The following is a 23586-nucleotide window of genomic DNA, read 5'->3' on the forward strand; positions in this document are numbered from 1 at the left end:
GAAAAAGGGCTTAGGCTTGAAATTAGCAGCATTCGAGAATTAATTCAAATGCATCAAATAGTATCGGTCAAATGGATTGAAACAAAACATCAACTTGCTGATTGCTTGACTAAAAAAGGAGCTTCATTCCATAACCTGCTCAGGGCACTTCAAAATGGTGTCTTAGGGAACAGGTGTTTGGATCAGTAACTTTCTAAAGCCAGATTTGTAAATAGTGTACATAGACTATGTAATTGACTTTTTGCTTATAGTTTCAGAAAGACAGACCAAAACACAACCGTGAAAATGAGATCAAGGTCAAATAAACCCTGTGAGGCTGACATCATAGAAAATTTCTATGCACCAAATATAGTTGACCTATTGCAGAAGTATAAAATAAAAAAAGATCAAAACACAAAAACTTAACTTTTACCACTGAACCATGAAAATGAGGTCAAGGTCAGATAACAACTTCTAGTTGGACATGGAAACCTTACAATTATTTCATACATCAAATATAGTATCTGATATAAGGCATTAACTTATTCCTTGTTCACTGATCCATCCGTTTTTCTAATACTTTCAACAATGGTGGTGATATTATCTAGCTACACCATATTGAATATTTGGTATAAATGATAAATCAAGATAATTAATCCACAGTTACAATGGTAAAATCAAGACAAATACATATAGTTAACACATGACATGGGTACAATCTCTTTGTTCTTACTGTGCCATAATCTGGATAATGCACAGCAAAGGTGTGCATTAACTACCTCAGATCAGAGACATAGTATTATATGTCTCTGCTCAGATATACTGCACAGTTCAAATCTATTTTTACCTTATGGGGCAGTGCCTGAATTTGGAAAGGGGCGTTATTCGTTAAAAATTTTAAAAAAATATCACCGAATGTAGCGAGACTCAAAATAATTTTGACGATTTTATGCTTAAACACGATACTTTGTCCAATCCCAGGATGAACGACTTATTCGCCCCCACCCCGAATCCTCCATCTGCAAAGTTTAACTTTGTAAAAACATCGTAGTTTCAAAATAGGAAAAAAGGTTCCTCATTCCCCCCCCCCCCCTTTTTTTTTTTTATCTCAGCTGGGAAATAAAATATTTCATCTAATTTTATGTGCAACGTAACTCTTAAATCAGTGTTTTCAGGATGTACTTATGTGAGGTTTGGGAATTTGTGTCAAATGTTCCGACTCCTTGGTGTTTTTCCATACTATACAATGTAAAATATTTTGCCCCATAACACCCATTTATTTTTTCATATAAAACTTTATAGCTCATTTTGAAAAATGATGTCGTTGTTTAAAGCATTTGAAAGTGGCCCTCTATTCTATAGTATGGTAGCAACGATATTCTAAAATATGCCGCTGAATGGGGAAAATGAAGAGTTCCTTCAATTTTAACAATTTTAGGTCATCCTTTGATAGAATCGTGTCCATGGTGTTACCAATTTAAAACATACATTTAGGTACTAAATATTATTGTTAAACATCAAACAACTGTTCAAATTTGTTGTTTAGGTTTAAATTCCCAGCTAACACATAATATTTTCATGATATTATTGACTGGTTATATATGTCTGTCAAAAATATTTACCAAAACATATTTTATAGACATTTTTTCTTCATCAGAATGATATTTTAACAATAATATTTCATCCCAATGTTTGATTGCTAATGTAAACACATTTTTTGTAAATATTTTTAAAAATAAATAGATAAATATTCTTTGCTGATGTTTTTAAAACATTAAATAGACAGTTTTATAAATGAGAACAATTGTATGCCGAGGAGATATTTCTTTACAATATCTAATCAATATCTGATGGACATTTTTATATAACATTTAATATATATATTTTTTAGATGTGTAAAAGAAATATTTATAAAACATTTTTGATTAATATCTATGTAAAGCATAGGTTTAATGTATAATAAAATTTCTTTTTGATGTAACATCAATATAATTTTCTTGTCCTAATTAAAAATATAAAAATGGTAATATCTAATGAATATTTCAATAACATCATAACAATATATTTTTTCGATTTTATTTAGAAAATATTAGTTAAAGACTGTTTCATGAACATTTTAAGATAATATTTCTAATTGATATTTGTAAGATGTACGACAAATGTTTTTCTAATGTTTGTAAGTGATATTTGTGTGAAGCCCATGTTTGATATGAAAAAGGAAATATCTTTTATATAATTTTTTAATCAGATTAACATGAACGTCTCCTCAGTTTTGATAGAAAAGTTTTAACAATTCTAATCTAACTTGGATGAAAATTCCAATCAAGTCAAAAGTAAAATAATCTAGCGAATAACAATTGTGTTTGAAGAGCATTGAGGACTCAGTAAAAACTCAAATGATAAAGTCATACCAAATAAGACTACGATAATATGTGCCTAGAACTAGAAAATTATTTGTATTTTGCCTAATTCAAAGTATTTAAAACAGTGTTTATAAAAAAAATATCAGTGATATTTCATGCCAATAAAGAAATATAAGTCAACATTGTGCCAGCAATATGCCAACTTATTAGGTACTTATTTCCCCCTTTATACCACAAAATTTATTTTTTATATTATTCCAACGTTCCAACATTTTCAAATCTGTGTAGTCATTTTAGTCCGGCGGCTACAAGCATATTTCAGACGAATTGTGCACATCCTGCTACAAGCATAAAATTTGGCATAGATCTTCCTCAACTATTACTCTGTCATTTCAGATAGGGAGGCATATGGAAAAAAATGTCTCACTTCTGGTAAAATCCAAAATGGCGGACATTATACTTAAATCAGCCCTATATCGAAGGCTATTAAGTGAAAAGGTGTTATTATCATGCTACTAACATAATATTTGGTATCAACCTTTGTTTTGTACTACTTTTGGATATATGATATAGATAAGATGTCTTCAAAAACCCTACTTCCGGTAATATCAAACATGGCGGATATAGTACTAGAATAAGCTTATTCTTAGGGAGGGTAATTGAAATGTGTTTTAATGTATTGCTACTATGATTACACTGGGCAGGAACCTTTCTTTTGTGCCTCTCATGGATACAATGTATAAGACATATCTCTTTAAAAACCTTACTTCCGGTAAAATTAGAATGGCGGACATAGAAATATCAATTTTCTATTTTAATATTCAACTTTTTCAAAATGTAAAGAAAATGTTTTTTGTTGGTTTTTTTTTTTTTGCTTGTCATTAAACTATTGGCTTCTAGTTATCCCCAAAACCACTTAATTTTTTCTAATGTAAATTTTTAAATCACACTTCCGGTATTAAAAAAAGCCAATATGGTGGAAATTTCAAAAATGAGTCCTCAATACATATCTTTGATTTAGAGTTTTAGATAGATTGGTTAAAACAAAATAAAATTACTGAAGTACTAAAACATTTTCAAATTATTACTATTTGGCTGAAAATACGTGTTTATTCATAGTCACCACCACATGTAAACAAAACGGTGCACGGGAGACCCGATTTTCCACATAAAAAATGACCGCGACATCCTCTGTATCTGTCTCTGTATCTGTATGAATGCGTTGTCAATACCAATTCTGGCTTTAATATAACGGTTTGAGAGAGCACCGCCGATTTATTGACGAGGAGTAAGAGCAGATTTGACGCTCTATACGCTTGATGTGCGCACTACAGTGTCGTCTTGTTGATTCGACGCGATCACTGTCTTTACAAAGAATGAGTTTAAGTATTGTGGTGTTTTGCTTAATGGAATATCAAAACACTAAGAGTGATTTTCTACTTGCTTTTCCACAATATTTGTTGCGTGGTATTCTTCGAACTTCTTTGCAGTTATGTTTCTCTTAGGACGTGTTTTTTGGTTTAATAGCGGGAATCAGCCCCTAAACCACTTTGTACATAAATATCAACTTCTAGCTTGTTCGTCTTGCAATTGTCTGGAGGTCTTGTAGTTCCAGTTTGGCAAGCATATTGGAGACACACCCGCCCTCTCTTGACTTGTAACCTATGGTGATAAATCTTGCCGCTTGACGTTGTATCCTATCTAGCTTATTAATGTTTGTTACCATGTTGGGGTCCCATACTATGGCTCCACATTCCATCGTTGATCAACGAGCGAGATGTAAGCTGTTTTTGCAATCTTGGGCAGTATTTCAAGTTTCTTCTTTGAAAGCCTAGTGTTGAATTAACTTTCTTTGCCACGTTTAATATGTGGGTGGTCCATTTGAGGTCTTCCGAAGTTTGTAAGCATAGGTACGGGTTATGCTTGACTTGTTGTAGTATGTGTCCATTTGAACTGTTGATGTTATGGCGTTTGTTTCTGATGCTTAGGATGAAGCATGTTTTGGCATTGAACCGCATTCCCAAGTACATCCACAATGTAGAAGCGTCTGACAAAATGATGAGGCCTTAGAAAGAGTTATTTAAAAGTTATCCTCTCTGTCCTTCGCCATTCATAAGCGCTTGAAATGGGTGTCATAAGAGTCAATTCCAAGCTCGTCCCCCTAAACACTTGCCTTAGTATATTGCACGTTTTACCCTCAATTAGTCTTCCCTTTTGCGCAAATAGTTATTTTCTTGATTCGTTAACCATGTTAACCCCATCTGATAAGTTTGTGTGATCTTACAGTTAAGCCTCGGTGATTTAGGCTGACCAATCATCATTCTTTATGTCAAATTCACATCTTCTAATGCCATCAATGTCTCCCACGCAGTCTTATTTTCCTTTTCAAGCAACCAGAGAACCATATCACAACTGGTAAAGACATAAAGCATAATTAGAGTGTGAAATCACTCATTGACAGGTACATTTGTAAATATATTTATTCAAAGTATTTTGCCCTCCCATACACAATCCATAGTTCGTCTACCCCTGTCACGGAATAGCGAAACAATAACGACTATTCGAATCATGACTTGTGCAAGTTCGTGGTTCATTACATCAAACATAGGCACCATGATTATATTGTCAGCATCTTAATGTGAACATGGTGATTAACTTGAAATACATCTCGAGATAGATAAGATAGAATATCCTGAGAGAAAGGGAATACACTGACGAATCAAGAGTCAAAACAAGATTACGACAATAAGAAAGAACTTTTAAGTTTTCATTCGCAACAGCTAGCTCAATAGATTTTGAGGGAAAGGCAGTTGTAGTAACAATTACTCAGGATGTTCTGTGCTATCCATCACATGGTGATGTTTCAAGCTTATCATCATGTTCACGTAAAGAGGCTGACACTTGAATCAAGATGCATGTGTCTGATGCAGTGAAAGACAGACTTAACATGACTCGAACATTCGATATTGATGTTGCTGTCATTGCGGTTTTGCGGTTTCGCTTTTCAGTGACCTAGGAGCAGACAAACCTTGGCTTGCATTTGGAAAGGGGGAAAGCTTCAGATATATATGTATCCATGACCTTTCAAATACACTAGGCATTGAGATATTACACGTTTTCTGGAAAAGGAACTGCGTTGGTGAAATGGATGGTGTTTAAAGATGTGACTCTATCATTTAGAATGATGATTGATCAGCCAACACCACCAGATATGGATTTGATAATGTCATTGATAGAACGATACATGGTTTTTTTGTACGATCGAACAAACTTATCAGATGGGGTTAACGAAGCAAGAAAAATTTGTTTTTGGAAGAGGAAATACTTGTTGAAGCTATTCCCACGACTCGGTATAGTCTTTTGCAGCAACCAGACACAAGTTGGTTCCTTTTTCCTTTTTCCTTTTTCGATATTCAAATTTTAAAAAATATTACAAGTCCAAACTAAAAAAAATTTTTCCTTCAAAATTTTTTTTCCTCAGAATTTTTTTCCTCTGTTTTTTTCCTCAAATTTTTTTTTTCCTCAAAATTTTTTTTCCTCAAAAAGTGTTTTCAAATTTTTTTTTCGTTTCCTTATTCGGTTTCTTTTTCCTTATTCGATTTTCATTTCCTTATACAGTTTCTTTTTCCTTTTTCAATGTTCATTTCCTTTTTCGGTTTCTATTTCCTTATTGGATTTTCTTTTCCTTATTCGATTTCCATTTCCTTATTCAATTTCCATTTCCTTATTCGGTTTCTTTTTCCTTTTTCAATGTTCATTTCCTTTTTCGGTTTCTATTTCCTTATTGGGTTTCTATTTCCTTATTGGGTTTCTATTTCCTTATTGGGTTTCTATTTCCTTATTGGATTTTCGTTTCCTTATTCGATTTCCATTTCCTTATTCAATTTCCATTTCCTAATTCGGTTTCTTTTTTCCTTTTTCAATATTCATTTCCTTTTTCGGTTTCTATTTCCTTATTCGGTTTCTATTTCCTTATTCAGTTTCCATTTCCTTATTGGATTTTCATTTCCTTTTTCTGCTACTTTTTCCTTATTCGGTTTCTATTTCCTTATTCAGTTTCCATTTCCTTATTGGATTTTCATTTCCTTATTGGATTTTCATTTCCTTATTCGGTTTCCATTTCCTTTTTCGATATTCAAATTTTGAAAAATATTAGTCTAAACTGAAATTTTTTTTTCCTTCAAAATTTTTTTCCTCAAAATTTTTTTTTTCTCAAAATTTTTTTTCCTCAAAATTTTTTTTTCTCAAAAAATTTTTTTCCTCAAAATTTTTTTTTCTCAAATTTTTTTTCCTAAAAATATTTTTTCCTCAAATTTTTTTTTCATCAAATTTTTTTTTTCCTCAAAAAGTTTTTCAAATTTTTGGTTTGTTTCCTTATTCGGTTTCTTTTTCCTCATTCGATTTTCAATTCCTTATACAGTTTCTATTTCCTTATTCGATTTCCATTTCCTTATTCGATTTTCATTTCCTTATTTGGTTTCTTTTTCCTTTTTCAATGTTCATTTCCTTTTTCGGTTTCTATTTCCTTATTCGGTTTCTATTTCCTTATTGGATTTTCATTTCCTTATTCGATTTCCATTTCCTTATTTAATTTCCATTTCCTTATTCGGTTTCTTTTTCCTTTTTCAATGTTCATTTCCTTTTTCGGTTTCTATTTCCTTATTGGGTTTCTAATTCCTTATTGGGTTTTTATTTCCTTATTGGGTTTCTATTTCCTTATTGGATTTTCGTTTCCTTATTCGATTTCCATTTACTTATTCGATTTCCATTTCTTATTCGATTTCTTTTTCCTTTTTCCGCATAGTCAGCTATAAACGGTTTTAAACTGAAGCAAATTATCTATTTTATTTATATTTTGATTAAAAACATTTTGGAATTACAAAACAATATTATGTCCATGGCAGTTGAGTACTTGGTTATTGTTTGCTTATTGTATCATGGCATATAATTCAAAAACATCCTTTGTTCGACCTGTTAGTCAAATGCATTTGTCGAAATATACTTGTTCACTGTTCGGTCTTTTAAAAAATGTTGTTTGTGCTGTATTTAGACCCTTCTACCAAGAAATTTGTTTTGCATGCACATGTGTAAAAAAAAATCCAAAGCAATCATAGGTTTAACTTTCTTTAGACTTGTATATATATTATATCTGTACAACCTTCAAACCTATGAAACATCAATTATTGATAGAAAAAATACCGTTAGACTAAGTGCAATTTGAATAATTATGTAACATAAACGATACAAATGTGTTGCAAACAGAACCTTTTGCCGATTGCACTTCAATTTATTTATTATGACAGAATACGGTATTTTTTTCAGTTTTAATTCGCGCATAATTTTAAAATACTTATAGTAAATGTAGGTTAAGTGAGAAATAATATAATAAGAAATGCTATCTAGAATTCGAAACCATGCAGTAAATGCAATAGGCCTGTCCTCTATCTCTGATATACGGGTATCTCAGATATCCTTTAAAAGACAGGGAACAAGTCTTTCAATGTAGGTATTTTGATTGGTTTAATCAAAATGCTTTGGTTAAAGAAGTACTACACTACAATTGAACTTCAACCGTGAGTGCGACAGTATTTCATCCAGCAAAAAGAAGATTAGTAATGGAATATCGTCAAAGAGAGAACAAAGATAGAATACGGTACGAATATTTTGGTTCTTCAAGTTGTTTTGGTTTTAACAGTTATAATTGATCAAATTAAATAATTATATTTTAATTTAAGATAATTTTCGTTAAGAAATTTAAAACAAATAATAGTTCGACTTCGGGACAGATTTAGGAATAGCATTGTATGAAGTATATAGAGTTCCCATTTTTAGGAAGGAGTCTCACCCTTGACTGAAACCCTTATTAACTGTTATTTTATGTTATAGAATAGAACGATTAAGTTTTCAACATTGTTAAATTGAAATTACATCTAAGAGTCCATGTGATTAATGAGACGATTCCTATGACTTTTCCGAAGATACATGTTTGATAAACGCACATGTTCTAAGTAAAAAAGTCATGTCCTCTAGTCCTAAAAGCGCTTTGAAAAAAGTCATAGGGGGCTATGTTCCTGCCTTATGTTTATTTTAGCTATCATCTACTTGAATTGATTCTACCCTATGGAGCCGTTTGTGACAGTTCTTATCTATAATAGATCACAATACCAAGAACAGATCAGAGAGCCCTATCTATTTTTTGGTAAACGGACCGAAAGTCACAGGACAAAAAGTCACAGGACATAAAGTCACCTAACAGTCACAGGACAAAAGTCACAAATAATCTGTTGACAATTGTTTGAATATATAAGAGAAATATCTTGAAATATTTACTTTTTAATACATATATTCATATTAAAGTTTAAGAAATGTGTCATTATACTTGAAAAATTAAGATTTATTTAAATTTTATAATGCAAAAGAAAGATTTCTTTGCACCATGAAGCCATTTAAGTGCCAACTGAAGCCACTTTGACATTTTGTTTTTTTAATAATTATTTGATCATCTTTGATATGTTTTTGATAAATTTTGTTTACAAGGTTGGTTTATTTACAATAGTTCAAGAAAAATACAAAAATATTTTTGTAGAAATAAGCGTTTTTTATTCAAAGAAAATATCAGAAAAAATGAATTGTGACTTTTTGTCCTGTGACTTTCTATCTTACATTCTAGTTTTTTGGGTCCTCATTTAAATTATTAGTGAACTTTTTTTAATTTTCGATTACGTTAAATATTTTATTCATTCTAATGATTTGATTAATTATGTTATGTTACAATAATTTCATTAACTTTTTAACAAAATAAGTTTTGATATGGTTGTTATTTGGGCACAGGACGTTTGCGCTTTTTTACCTGTAAAACGATAGGACATTTGCGCTTCAAATACTATGGACATTTGCGCTTTTAGTTTAGAATCACCTGTATTAAATTGACCGGACATTTGCGCTTTTTACCTATAGTCGACTACCTTTAATCTTAATGAGAAGTAATCATTACCTAAATAAATTGAACTTATATTTGTCATTAGTTAGTTCACATTTACACAGTCTTAGACATGGAGTTTAAAGTAATAGTGACTAGCTATATTGTAAAGAAAAAAAATGTATATGTCTTGATGGATTTTTATATTGTTTCGACCAAACCCTAAAAATTGGAGACCTTTCATGGAGATGTACCGTTAAAATTATAATGCAAGAATTAAAACGGACAATGGGACTTCTAATATTTTGAGTCAGAAAAATGATCATAATCATCAACAATGCGACGACAGAAAAATTGGAACTAAATTCCCCTTGTATTTATTCTGTTGGATGGGAAGTCTGAAGAAATATATCATCATTGTTTTACCAAGCTAGTTGAAGTTTGTGATGACAGATATCTGACTTTAAAACCTAAAACGGTCCCAAGCACGGATAAAAGAGTAGGGAAGTCATAGATATATATATATAAAAAAAAAGCGCAAATGTCCTATGTAAAAAGCGCAAATGTCCATTTTTAAAAAGCGCAAATGTCCTATGTTTTGAAGCGCAAGTGTCCACAAAAAAAAAGCGCAAATGTCCTATGGAAAAGCGCAAACGTCCCGTGCTGTGTTATTTATTACTGTATATTGCAAGTGACAAATATCCTCATTAATACTAAACCACATAGGTATTATTATGTAAGATTGTATAATGTCAGGTAAAGTCTGGTAACAACAAAAAAATACATGGACACTGTGTAATCCAATTTAACATTTACCTGTAATCTTTCGAAAGAAATTGTATTATGGTACGATCTTTTTACCTTTTTATGAGAGGTTTGGAGTATGAAAGCGGACACGTTTTTTCTTCTTCTCAGATACGTTCTTTGTCTCTAAATTTATTTTAAAACGCCCCTCATAGTAAGGGCCGCATAGAATGCCAGGTCTTTAAAGCTTACTATATGGTATTGGTTTTGTACATCGTTAAAGGCCATACTGTGACATATAATATATAAATCGGCTTTTGGTCGTATTTTTTTTTGTCTTTTGCAAGTTTTAAATACGTAATGTATTTATATGCATGTTTCTTTTTCAGTTCAACAACCAATCCAAGAAAGGAAGTCTTTCTTTTTTATAAAATAGAGTCACCACTTAGTAACTTTTATGCCGCCCGATTCAGGTGTCTGGAAAGTGGTACACTATAGTACAGAGCAATTCTACTTATACAAAAAAGCCGGTAAGTGTTTAAGTGGTAATCTTATAACATGAAAATGAGAAAGTATACCGATTAACACGTTTAAAAAATATACCCAACAAATAACAGGGGCGTATCCAGAACCTTGAAGTCGGTGTGTGTGTGTATGTGTGTGTGTGTGGGGGGGGGGGGGTATTGCGATCCAAATTATATATTTAATAAACATTTATGTGAGTGTGCGTGGTAATGGTAATATTTTAGTCATTATAATGATTTAATTACGTTATAAAACAATATTTTCATTAACTTTTTAAATGGCCTTGTTTCTTTGAAATTGGTCTACTTAATATTTTAAATTAAAGATGTCAGATCATCATTTCTATAGTTCTTTATCGTTATTTTTTTTTAACATTTCACTTTTTTCTTTAGTCAATTGATCTCTATTATTTGTCATAAGCATGTATGTAATATTTGCCCCTTGACGTTGAGTAACCAATAATCACCTCTTTAATCTGTTATTATCAGATTATTACATGGCATTTTTCATATCGCATGTATTATCAGCCCTAGGTTCAATATCAGCCCAAGAGCCGCATGGCTCGAGGGCTGATATTGACCGAGGGCTGATAATACATGCGATATGAAAAATGACATGTTATGATCTTTTTATCACATGCTTCAACAGTAGAGAAAAATAACAGATTCATATATTGATCTTTCTACGTGGTTCCCGAAAAGAAGTTGAAAGAGTAAAAAGTTCACGGACGTCTGACCAAAAATTTGATACATTCAATATGAAATCTTTCTATCATATGCCTCAACAGAGAAAAAATCATTTAAATATTGACGAATTGACAAAAAATAATTCAACAATATGCATCATGAACATTGTTTGGAAAAGTCAACTTTTTTAAAGTAACTTTCTAAATTATGTTTCAGAAAAACTTAAAAACTGCATTTATTTAATATATTTTTTTTTTAATTTAATTTAATCATTTTACACAATATACTTTCCACTATTCAAATAATTGTTTTGTACACTACTGTGTAATGTTTTTCACTGAAAACGTAGCATTGAGGTGTATTTTCCGGAATGCCATGTGATAACGTTACGGAAAGGCATGTGATAACAATCGAAGCATGTGATAAACTTTTCATATCAGCCCGCTAAGCACCAATTCGGAAAATATGGAAAATACTTTAATTTAATGCTATTATCATACGGTAAAAATCATATGTTATTTAGTCTAAGTATATGATAATTACATTTATCGGTACCATGCATTATTCTCTTTTCTTCAAACTACATCAGAGAAAAATAATATAATATGTCTCTAATATCATTCATATCCTCATAAATGATGACCCATGCCTAGCCTCATACATGTATGAACATGGTAATTGAAACAGGAAAAATATACTGTCATATATTACCGTATGCTTGGACTAATAGATAAATGTATTTATATATAAGTAGTTCCAGATTATGTTTTATAATATGCAATTGCGGTTTATTAATGATTATATATAAAACAATGACAATCAAATTCTTTTTTTGTGGAAAGAGGTTTGGGGCAGTATTTTTTAAAATAAATTGTTGGTTTCCTTTGAAAATAGGAATGAAAAGAAAATACGACATTCAATTAGAAAATCTTGTTTGAAAAGAAAGTTTGATGTTGAATAAAATCACAAAAAGACAGTTTTGAAGAAAAAAAGTCACAAAAATTGGTAATGTGAGAATTTTGTTATGGAGACATATATTCCATATATCGATACTAACATTCTTGGCACTAAACATTTACTGATATGAACATATTTTGTGAAAACACAGAATTTGATTAGGTATTTCTTTCATGGTCAGATGATTTCACCTGTTAATCGATCTCAATCTGGGATATTGTGTATTAAAAATAGAATTTTTTTTTTTTTTTAAATCGTACTTTTTCCAATCAACAAGTACATGTATATACATTTATAGTTTTAAACATCAAATCTTTTAAAAAGAGACATTAGTTTACACACAGGTGTCAATATTTACACACTCAACAATAAATTGTCATAAATCACGCATGTTGAAGCTGGGATTAATTAACGGATAAAGTTAAGAAGTCAAATCAAGCTGCGATTTATTTCCGCTCTAGATTTATTAATAATTAATAATCTTTTATTCGTAAGCAATACAGCTTATAGAATTATAAATATTACAAATATTCAATTACATCAGTGAAATATATTTACATTTAAACAATTAGTCAAAAAATCATATAAGTAAGTATACCCATATAACAGAACAGCAGAGTATGGTAAAACTTAACACATATTAAGCATTCATAATGATAAAATTAATTACGTGCCTTTTTGGCCAGAAATAAAAGCTTCCCTAAATTGTTAAGTTCCTTTACATTATGAACAGATAGCAGTTGTATGAGTTTAAAATTCGAAGGTTTTCTCCAATAATATGGTTTGATAAATTTCTTTCGAAGTTCATTATACTTTTCACATACTAAAATAAAATGATATTCATCTTCAATTACAGTACTTGTTTATCACACATATTACAAAGTCTCAGATGTCTCTTAATATTATAAAATCGGTCAGTTTCTATATTCAAACAGTGAGCAGATATGCGATATTTACAAATAAATGGTTTATAAATATAATTTACAGCATGATCTAAATAAAATTGTAACAGACCCACCAAAGATTAAACATCTGAATGGGAGCGCGTTTCCTATGACATTATGCAGAGAAGCATTTTGGGAAAGGTAATAAATTACAAAAATATATTTTTATTTATCAAGAAGTAGAAAAATCTACATACAAAAAACGTTATATGGTTATGTCATAACACTGATGTTACGTTGCATTTCTTCTCGAACCATCGTCCTACTATCTCAGCAGTCAGCACAAACACAAAATAGCAAATACGCACTTAACAAAAGCAATTTGATAATAGCGACCTATGACAGATACTTGTTACAGTTTGAGAATACAGAAATATAAAAAAAATTATCTTGATGCCAATACAATCTGAAATTCATTGTCGTGTTAACAAGAACGAATTCACAGACCTTTGTTTCATATTGAAACAAAAAGTATCCATACTAAATATTGACTGATTTTCATATATCTGTAAAACTGAACATAATACTGGTACAATAGAAAAGGAGTTCCAAAACCGATAGTCACTGAAATTCTTCTGACGATCTTGCGTATCTTCTCAGAAAAAATGGAAGGTAAAATACTTATGTCACATATTAAAATGCATGTCGTAATGCTAAACCTTCATATCACATTTTATTTGTTTGTTTAAAATAGGTGTTTGAGAAAAAGGAATTGCATGCATTGATTCATTCTTATTTATTGAGTGTACATTTATATATTTCTAGTTCAGCAGTGACAAAACCCTTAAAAGGAATCTAAAGGCGACGTACCCAAAAATCCTGGCAGAATCCAGCCTATGGACCTGAAATTGGGGACTGGGTACGGACATACAGACCCTCATGCACATGATCCCAAGTTGTGGTGAGGACGGAACCGTCTTGGGAACGCATGTTCCATGTTTAATTTAATTTCATTCGTTTGTCCTTTGATTAAATCACGTTAATGATACGTACTTTTCTTGTTTTTTTTTCTTCAAATTTCCAATTGTTACGTCATAAAAAGGCCTTATATATAAAAATGATGGGGTAAGATTGCCAATGAGAAAACTCTTCACAAGACGCCAAAATTAAGAACAAAAGTTCACCTTACGACTTTCAGCAATGATCAAAGCGTATACTGCATAATCAGCTATAAAAGGTCCAGAAATGACAAACGTTAAACAATTTAATCGATAAAAGCTAACCAATGCGACCTAAGCTATACACAAAACAATAAACCAAAAAGCAAATATGTGACTTAGCAAGCTAGCACCAAACGACACTGAACAACGGGTTCCTAACTTAGTTCATATCAATACATACAGAATGTGACGGTGTTAAACATGTTAGCGGGCGCCAAACTCTCCCCTTACCATGCTCATTATGTTGTGTCCACTAAAACTAGATGAAATCATATTTAATTACTTCCTTTTAACCTACAGTATGCTGCGATAATTTGATGTTCAATATGTCCCTACAAAGTTATCAATTATTAATGAAAATCTACGGAAGCGTATTAGCGCCACACATTTTTTTTAAATTTTTCTTCCTATGTTTGCGTTATTACGCAAACATTTACGATATAACGCAAACCTTTGCGTTTAACGCAAACATTTGCGAAATAACGCAAACCTTTGTTTTATCTTATTTCTTATTTAAGATTCAAAGGAAACAGTAGCTATTAATGGAGGAGGCTGTATATATTAAAATTTATCACCTTTGTAGTCATTGCAAAGTAAAATGCTTGAATAATTAGATCATTGACCAATAATGAGCAGAATAATATAAAAAGATGTGGTATGAGTGCCAATAAGAAAACTCTCCATCTAAGTCACTATTCGTAAAAGTAAACCATCATAGGCCGAAGTATGGTCTTCAACACAGAGCATTGGCTCACACTGAACAACAAACTATAAAGGCCCCCCAAAACGATATCCATATTGAAAATCGAGTAAATTGAGGTTATACCGAAGAAAAAAATCAACCCTGCTAATATAGCTATAACCGAATATAAATATATACTTCCAAAGTAAGCTCTCGCTTGAGAACTGTGTAAAGTAGGTTAGATTTGAGTTGTAACGAAAAGCCGTTTGCGTTATATCGCAAAGGTTTGCGTTATAACGTTATAACGCAAAGATAGGAAAAAAAATGTGTGGCGCTAATACGCTTCCGTAAAAATCATTAACAAAAAAGTAATAAATTTGTTCCAGACCATATGAGTATTTGGACATGCAATACGCGTACGGTCCGGACCGTATGCGTACAAATGTATACTTTTAACCATATGAGTATTTGGACAATACGCGTACGGTCCGGACCGTATGTGCCACGTATGCGTATACTCGTACAGTCTATTACGAGCTGGAACATATCTGTTATTGGTTTTTAAAAATCAAAAATATTATAAAAATATTATAACAATTAGATGAATAAAGTGAATAAGTGAACATTTGATTTTAATCAATTGAAATTAAGTATATTAATTGTCTATATAAATCCTTATTTTTTTATTACTTAATTTATTTCCATAGATTTTTTTTATTAATTTTATTAATTTCTGTCCAGTGTTTTTGTCGGTTTTTGTGGTAAAGTTCGTAAATATTCTCAAAAGAAGATCTTCAAACATTATAATTACTTCCAATAACTTCAATTTCAATGATTGAAAGTTCAATCCATGTAATTTGCTAAATACAGGAGATTAACAGATTGAAATAATCTGTCTTTTTTTAAATAGTCAAAATATTTAGTTTTTATTCAGTTTACAATTTAACTTTTAAAATTGATTCGAGATTTCTGTTATCTTGATCTGTAATATATATTTTAGTCTAATCAGTGAACTTGACCAACTTCTTAAAATTAGTCAGACCGTACGCGTACGGTCCAAATACTCATATGGTCCGGAACATATTAACATAAATTAGAATATAGTAATTTATGTGTCATTTGGACTGTTGTAAAGCGTTGTCTCATTGGCACTCATACCACGTCTTTTTTACGATTTGATTAATTTGGAACTCTCTTTGTAGTTGAAAACAGCAATTTGTATTCTGAGAAATAAAACAATTTATTGTAGTTATTAATTTCTCAATGACAATGTTTCATTATTAGTAATTGCTACTCGATTAAAATTTGTCAACGTTCAGGATATTCATAACATATAGTTGTCACTGGACGTACTTTTCAAACATTTTACTGTGTAAAAAGTTTCAAATAATTGTTCGATCCTTAAATTTAACTGTCTCGTGTGGAGAAATATCGTAAAACACTTGTTGCCTCGATGGCATCTATATTTTTCGGTGGTTTCCTTTTTCTGGTGATAAAAACATGTCTGGACAATGGATGGACATCTCAATTTGTTCTTTCACAGACAGGTCAAAGAAGTCTGGAAATATCCGTAGTGATTAAAAATAACAACTCAGTTGGTCACCTTTGACCGGAGTCGAAATATTAATACTGTTTTGGTTATTTAACGTGCAGTGGCCAATGTTTCAGTATATACATCTTAATTTTATAGTTTAATATGAATTATAAAATATACAACTTAGAAATAGTTAAAACGGGTTGATTTAATCTCTATATTCGTTGCTTGATTTAATTATAAATTATTTTTTCTTCTGTTGTAAAACATGTTTTCGGGAAATAGTAGCTAATAATGGATGCATATTTGTACTGAAAATAGATATAGTATTATTTTTTTTAAATCTGAAATATTCTTATCACAGTAATTAATAAGCGCATGTGTTTAGATCACAATTAATATTCATCCTGTTTATTGTGTAGACCCAGTGGAAACGTTGAGCAATGACTAGATGACAATTCAATCTGAGTTTTATGATTGTTTATGAATGGAAAGACTAGACTGCTGGTCACCATGTCAGCTTGGCTCAAACCTTATGCATTTACCTTTTTTTTAGTGGACATTTTATTCTCCCCCAAAAATAGTTGTTTAAAACACCTTAAATCTAATAAGATAATAGTATTGCCACCTGCAACACATTCCAAACCAAATGTTCCACAGAACGCCTTATATAAAACAAATGCCTAAAAGAAAAGGATGACGACAATCAGTTTAAAATGTTTGAATAATAATACTACAAACAAAATATTAATTACGCCCGGTTTTGTTTATCATATTACTTATTGTCATAAAAGATGTCTTAAACATTTTTTTTTTATATAAAAAGATAACATAAGACCTTTAATGATGAATTAATTAGTAACAACCATACCTTATAAAATAAAATGGACATCTCAATAATTCCCTCCGACCGGATAAAGAAGTCCGGAAATATCCGGAGTGGTATAAAAGTTTTGTAGGTTTTTATTTGACAAGAGATAAATGCCAAGACATATACGAGTTAAAGAAAGAAATCTCAATAAGTTTACTTAGACCGCCTAAATATTCTGTCCTGAATATCGGGAGAGATATGATAATCATTTCGCAGTGTTCTCTTTGACCGGGGTTGAAAGTCCGGATATTTCCGGATTTTTGGTGAAAATCTAATTAAATTCCCTCAGACCGGTGGTACAAGTCTTTTGAATCACTTAATAATTTTCATAAGTCTAAATTTTCAATAAGGTTATAAAAAACAAATATGCCCCAAAACAAACAAGAAGAGAACTAATACACCGAAAACGAGAAGAAAATGAAAAAATCAAAACGGGAATTAACTTGACGTTCTAAATCGACGCCATTTACGTTACCTTAGAAAATTCATATTCAGGTACATGGACGATAGTCCAAGTCTTATATTAACCTCTCGTTATTTTTGCCGCGATGTATAACATGTTTTATCAAAAATTATTTCCTTTGTTTTTAGAAAATGACATGGCAGAAAATTTAAAGTCAATAAAATAAAATAATTAAACTCTGCTTTATTTGGATTTAAAATTGTTTTTTTAGCCTTTAATGACAACGTATGTTAGTTGTAAATCTCAATAGTGACAGAAGTTTTGAAACAATCAGAGTGGTAAACTACTAACAAAATTTCGTTTGTTCCCCTTTGACCGAGGTCGAAAGTCCAGGCGTATACGTATTATATGTGGAAATCTCAATAATTCCCTCCGACAGGATAAAGAAGTCCGGAAATATCCGGAGTGGTATACAAGTAATTTTGTAGGTTTTTATTTGATAAGAGATAAATGCCCAAACATATAGGAGTTAAAGAAGGAAATCTCAATACCTTTACTTAGACCGCCTAAATTTCCTGTCCTGAATATCGGGAGTGATATGATAATCATTTCGCTAGGTTCTCTTTGACTTCCGTTGAATGTCCGGACATAACCACATTATGGGAGGTAATTCAAGTTCCCTCAGACTGGTGAAAGAAGTCTGGAATTATACAGAGTGTTATAATAACAATTGCGTTGGTTTACCTTGGACCGGGGTTGAAAGTCCGGATATTTCCGGATTCTTGGTGAAAATCTCATTAAATTCCCTCAGACCGGTGGTACAAGTCCGGAAATATCCGGACCGATACAATACGAATTTCGTTAATTTCCATTTGACGGGAGATAAAAGTCAGCACCAATCCAGATTATGCTCTATTGACACTAAGTTCTTTTGCATGCAGTTGATAATTTTCATAAGTCAAAATTTTCAATAAGGTTATAAAAAAAAAATGTGCAAAAAAAATAATAAAAAAAAAAATAGAACAAATACACAGAAAACGAGGAGAAAATGAAAAAAAAGAAATTAACTTGACGTCATCAATCGACACCATTGACGTTACCTTAGAAAATTTATATTCAGATTCATGGATAGTCCAAGTCTTATATTGACCCTTCGTGATATTTGCCGCGATGAATAAAATGTTTTATCAAAAATTATTTCCTTTGTTTTTAGCAAATGACATGACGGAACATTTATAGTCGTACAATAAAATAATTAAACTCTGGTTTGATTGGATTTAAATTTTGTTTATTAGCCTTTAATGACAACGTATGGTAGTAGTAAATCTCAATAGATCACGCCATCCAGTGACAGAAGTTTTTGAAATACCCTGATGAATTGAATCAACATTTCGCTAGGTTCCTGTGGGTGAAAGTCCGGACATATCCGGATTATGGATAGAAATCCCAATAATTTCAATCAGACCGACGAAAGAAGTCCCGAATTATCCGGAGTGGTATAATAACAATTTCGTCGTTTTCCCTTTGACCAGGAACGAATGTCTGGACGTATACGGATTACCTGTGTATATCTCAATAAGTTCCTTCAGACCAGCGAAAGTAGTCCGAAGTAGTACAATAACAATTTTGCTAGGTTTCCTTTGACTTTCAATGAATATCCGGATATGACCGGATCATGGGTGGAAATTTCAATTGATTTCTTCAGATCGATGAAAGAAGTCCGGAAATAATCAGAGTGGTAAACTACTAACCAAATTTCGTTTGTTCCCCTTTGATCGAGAACGAAAGTCCAGACGTATACGTATTATAGGTGGAAATCTCAATAATTCCCTCCGACCGGATAAAGAAGTCCGGAAATATCCGGAGTGGTAAAAAAGCAATTTTGTAGGTTTTCATTTGACAAGAGATAAATGCCCACACATATACGTGTTAAAGAAGAAAAGAAGAAAATCTCAACATGTTTACTAGGACCGCCTAAATATCCTGTCCTCAATATGGGCGGTGCTGGGAGAAGATTTTCACTCTTATGGGTAGTTGCCTTTATGTTGGTTTTCTATGCTTTTATGATGGTTTATCGTGTTTTCCGCTTAATGAAGCACCTATTTATATTGAAAAACACATGTTAAAGTTAGCCAAGGCCTTTACGATGAAAATGACACCTTGTATATACAAATGATATGCTCTGTTTGGTCCCTAGGGTGAAAAGATCCGGAGTTGGTATGGTCAATATTGGCTTCTGGCTGTACAAATTGGGGGTAGGGGTCGATTAAATATTTATTTGGCTTACGTTCACATATTTTAGTATATATAAAGATTCAAGCATGTAGTAAACACCCTAAGCATTAGTTTGAGCTATTATATACCCCAATGGCATGCCTGGGCGATGCTGGGGGCAGATTTTCACTTTAATGGGTAGTTGCCTGTATGTTGGTTTTCTAGGCTTTGATGATGGTTTATCGTGTTTTCCTTTTAAAGAAGCACCTATTTATGTTGGAAAACACATCTTAAAGTTAGCCTAGACCGTTACAATGAAATTGACAACTTGTATAGACCAATGATATGCTCAGTTTGGTCCCTAGGGTGAAAAGATCCGGGGTCGGAATGGTCAATATTGGCGGCTGGCTATCAAAATTGGGGGTAGGGGTCGATTAAATATTTTTTTGGCTTACCTCCACATATTTCAGTATAAATAAAGATTCAGGCATGTAGTAGACACCCTTAACTTTAGTTTGAGCTATAATATACCCCAATGGCATGCCTGGGCGGTGCTAGGGGTAGATTTTCACTCTTATGGGTAGTTGCCTTTATGTTGGTTTTCTAGGCTTTTATGGTGGTTTAACGTGTTTTCCGCTTGATGATGCACCTATTTATGCTGGAAAACACATCTTTAAGTTAGCCAAGGCCTTTACGATGAAAATGACACCTTGTATAGACAAATTATATGCTCAGTTTGGTCTCAGGGTGAAAAGATCCGGGGTTGGTATGGTCAATATTGGCTTCTGGCTATACAAATTGGGGGTAGGGGTCGATTAAATATTTTTTTGGCTTACGTTCACATATTTTAGTATATATAAAGATTCAAGCATGTAGTAAACACCCTAAGCATTAGTTTGAGCTATTATATACCCCAATGGCATGCCTGGGCGATGCTGGGGGCAGATTTTCACTTTAATGGGTAGTTGCCTGTCTGTTGGTTTTCTAGGCTTTGATGATGGTTTATCGTGTTTTCCTTTTAAAGAAGCACCTATTTATGTTGGAAAACACATCTTAAAGTTAGCCTAGACCTTTACAATGAAATTGACAACTTGTATAGACCAATGATATGCTCAGTTTGGTCCCTAGGGTGAAAAGATCCGGGGTCGGTATGGTCAATATTGGCGGCTGGCTATCAAAATTGGGGGTAGGGGTCGATTAAATATTTTTTTGGCTTACCTCCACATATTTCAGTATAAATAAAGATTCAGGCATGTAGTAGACACCCTTAACTGTAGTTTGAGCTGTAAAATACCCCAATGGTATGCCTGGGCGGTGCTGGGGGAAGATTTTCACTCTTATGGGTAGTTGCCTTTATGTTGGTTTTCTAGGCTTTTATGGTGGTTTAACGTGTTTTCCGCTTGATGATGCACCTATTTATGCTGGAAAACACATCTTTAAGTTAGCCTAGGCCTTTACGATGAAAATGACACCTTGTACAGACAAATTATATGCTCAGTTTGGTCCCTAGGGTGAAAAGATCCGGGGTTGGTATGGTCAATATTGGCGTCTAGCTATACAAATTGGGGGTAGAGGTGGATTAAATATTTGTTTGGCTTACGTTCATATATTTAAGTATATATAAAGATCCAAGCATGTAGTAAACACCCTAAGCATCAGTTTGAGCTATGATATACCACAATGGCATGCCTGGGCGGTGCTTGGGGAAGATTTTCACTCTTATTGATATTTGCCTTTATGTTGGTTTTCTAGGCTTTTATGATGGTTTATCGTGTTTTCCGCTGAATGAAGGACCTATTTATATTGAAAAACACATCTTTTAGTTAGCCAAGGCATTTACGATGAAAATGACACCTTGTATAGACAAATTGTATGCTCAGTTTGGTCCCTAGGGTGAAAAGATCCGGGGTTGGTATGGTCAATATTGGCTTCTGGCTATACAAATTGGGGGTAGGGGTCGATTAAATATTTGTTTGGCTTACGTTCACATATTTTGGTATATATAAAGATTCAAGCATGTAGTAAACACCCTAAGCATTAGTTTGAGCTATTATATACCTCAATGACATGCCTGGGTGGTGCTGGGGGAAGATTTTCACTTTAATGGGTAGTTGCCTTTATGTTGGTTTTCTAGGCTTTGATGATGGTTTATCGTGTTTTCCTTTTAAAGAGGCACCTATTTATGTTGGAAAACACATCTTAAAGTTAGCCTAGACCTTTACAATGAAATTGACAACTTGTAAAGACCAATGATATGCTCAGTTTGGTCCCTAGGGTGAAAAGATCCGGGGTTGGTATGGTCAATATTGGCGTCTGGCTATCCAAATTGGGGGTAGTGGTCGATTAAATATTTTTTTGGCTTACCTCCACATTTTTTAGTATAAATAAAGATTCAGGCATGTAGTAGACACACTTAGCTTTAGTGTGAGCTATAATATACCCCAATGACATGCCTTGGCGGTGCTGGCGGAATATTTTCACTCTTATGGGTAGTTGCCTTTATGTTGGTTTTCTAGGCTTTTATGGTGTTTTAACGTGTTTTCCGCTTGATGATGCACCTACTTATGTTGGAAAACACATCTTTAAGTCAGCCAAGGCCTTTACGATGAAAATGACACCTTGTATTGACCAATCATATGCTCAGTTTGGTCCCTAGGGTGAAAAGATCCGGGGTTGGTATGGTCAATATTGGCGTCGGGCCATCCAAATTAGGGGTAGGGGTCGATTAAATAGTTTTTTGGCTTACCTCCACATATTTTAGTATAAATAAAGATTAGGCATGTAGAAGACACCCTTAGCTTTAGTTTGAGCTATAATATAACCCAATGGCATGCCTGGCCGGTGCTGGGGGAATATGTTCACTCTTATGGGTAGTTGCCTTTATGTTGGTTTTATAGGCTTTGATGATGGTGCATCGTGTTTTCCGCTGTATGAAGCACCTATTAATGTTAGAAAACACATCTAAAAGTTAGCCAAAGTCTTTACGATGAAAATGACACCTTGTATAGACCAATGATATGCTCAGTTTGAACCCTAGGGTGAAAAGATCCGGGGTTGGTATGGTCAATATTGGCGTCGGGCTAAACAAATTGGGGGTAGGGGTCGATTAAATAGTTTTTTGGCTTACCTCCACATATTTTAGTATAAATAAAGATTCAGGCATGTAGTAGACACCCTTAGCTTTAGTTTGAGCTATAATATACCCCAATGGCATGCCTGGCCGGTGCTGGGGGAATATGTTCACTCTTATGGGTAGTTGCCTTTATGTTGGTTTTATAGGCTTTGATGATGGTGCATCGTGTTTTCCGCTGTATGAAGCACCTATTAATGTTAGAAAACACATCTAAAAGTTAGCCAAAGTCTTTACGATGAAAATGACACCTTGTATAGACCAATGATATGCTCAGTTTGGTCCCTAGGGTGAAAAGATGCGGGTTGGTATGGTCAATATTCCCATCTGGCTATCCAAATTGGGGGTAGGGGTCGATTAAATATATTTTTGGCTTACCTCCACAAATTTTAGTATAAATAGAGATTCGGACATGAAGTAGACACCCTAAGCCTTAGTTTGTGCTATAAAAAACTCAAATGGCATGCCTGGGCGT

At 32.7% G+C, this 23586-nt stretch overlaps 1 long non-coding RNA gene across 3 annotated transcripts; it reads left to right on the plus strand.

The window, feature by feature from the left end:
• Positions 1–7834: 7834 nt before the first annotated feature.
• LOC143057014 (uncharacterized) lies at positions 7835–14039 on the plus strand. 3 transcript variants are annotated; one of them, XR_012972598.1, is made up of 4 exons: positions 7835–7995; positions 10395–10535; positions 13161–13258; positions 13883–14038. It is a non-coding gene; the product is annotated as an uncharacterized LOC143057014 (long non-coding RNA). The 3 variants fall into 3 exon arrangements; XR_012972600.1 differs by lacking the exon at positions 7835–7995 and adding an exon at positions 10085–10107 and having other exon boundaries at positions 13883–14039; XR_012972599.1 differs by lacking the exon at positions 7835–7995 and adding an exon at positions 10177–10263 and having other exon boundaries at positions 13883–14039.
• Positions 14040–23586: the final 9547 nt, after the last annotated feature.

The sequence above is a fragment of the Mytilus galloprovincialis genome, chromosome 13, assembly GCF_965363235.1.
Source record: "Mytilus galloprovincialis chromosome 13, xbMytGall1.hap1.1, whole genome shotgun sequence".
In the NCBI taxonomy this organism is placed as follows: Eukaryota; Metazoa; Mollusca; class Bivalvia; order Mytilida; family Mytilidae; genus Mytilus; species Mytilus galloprovincialis.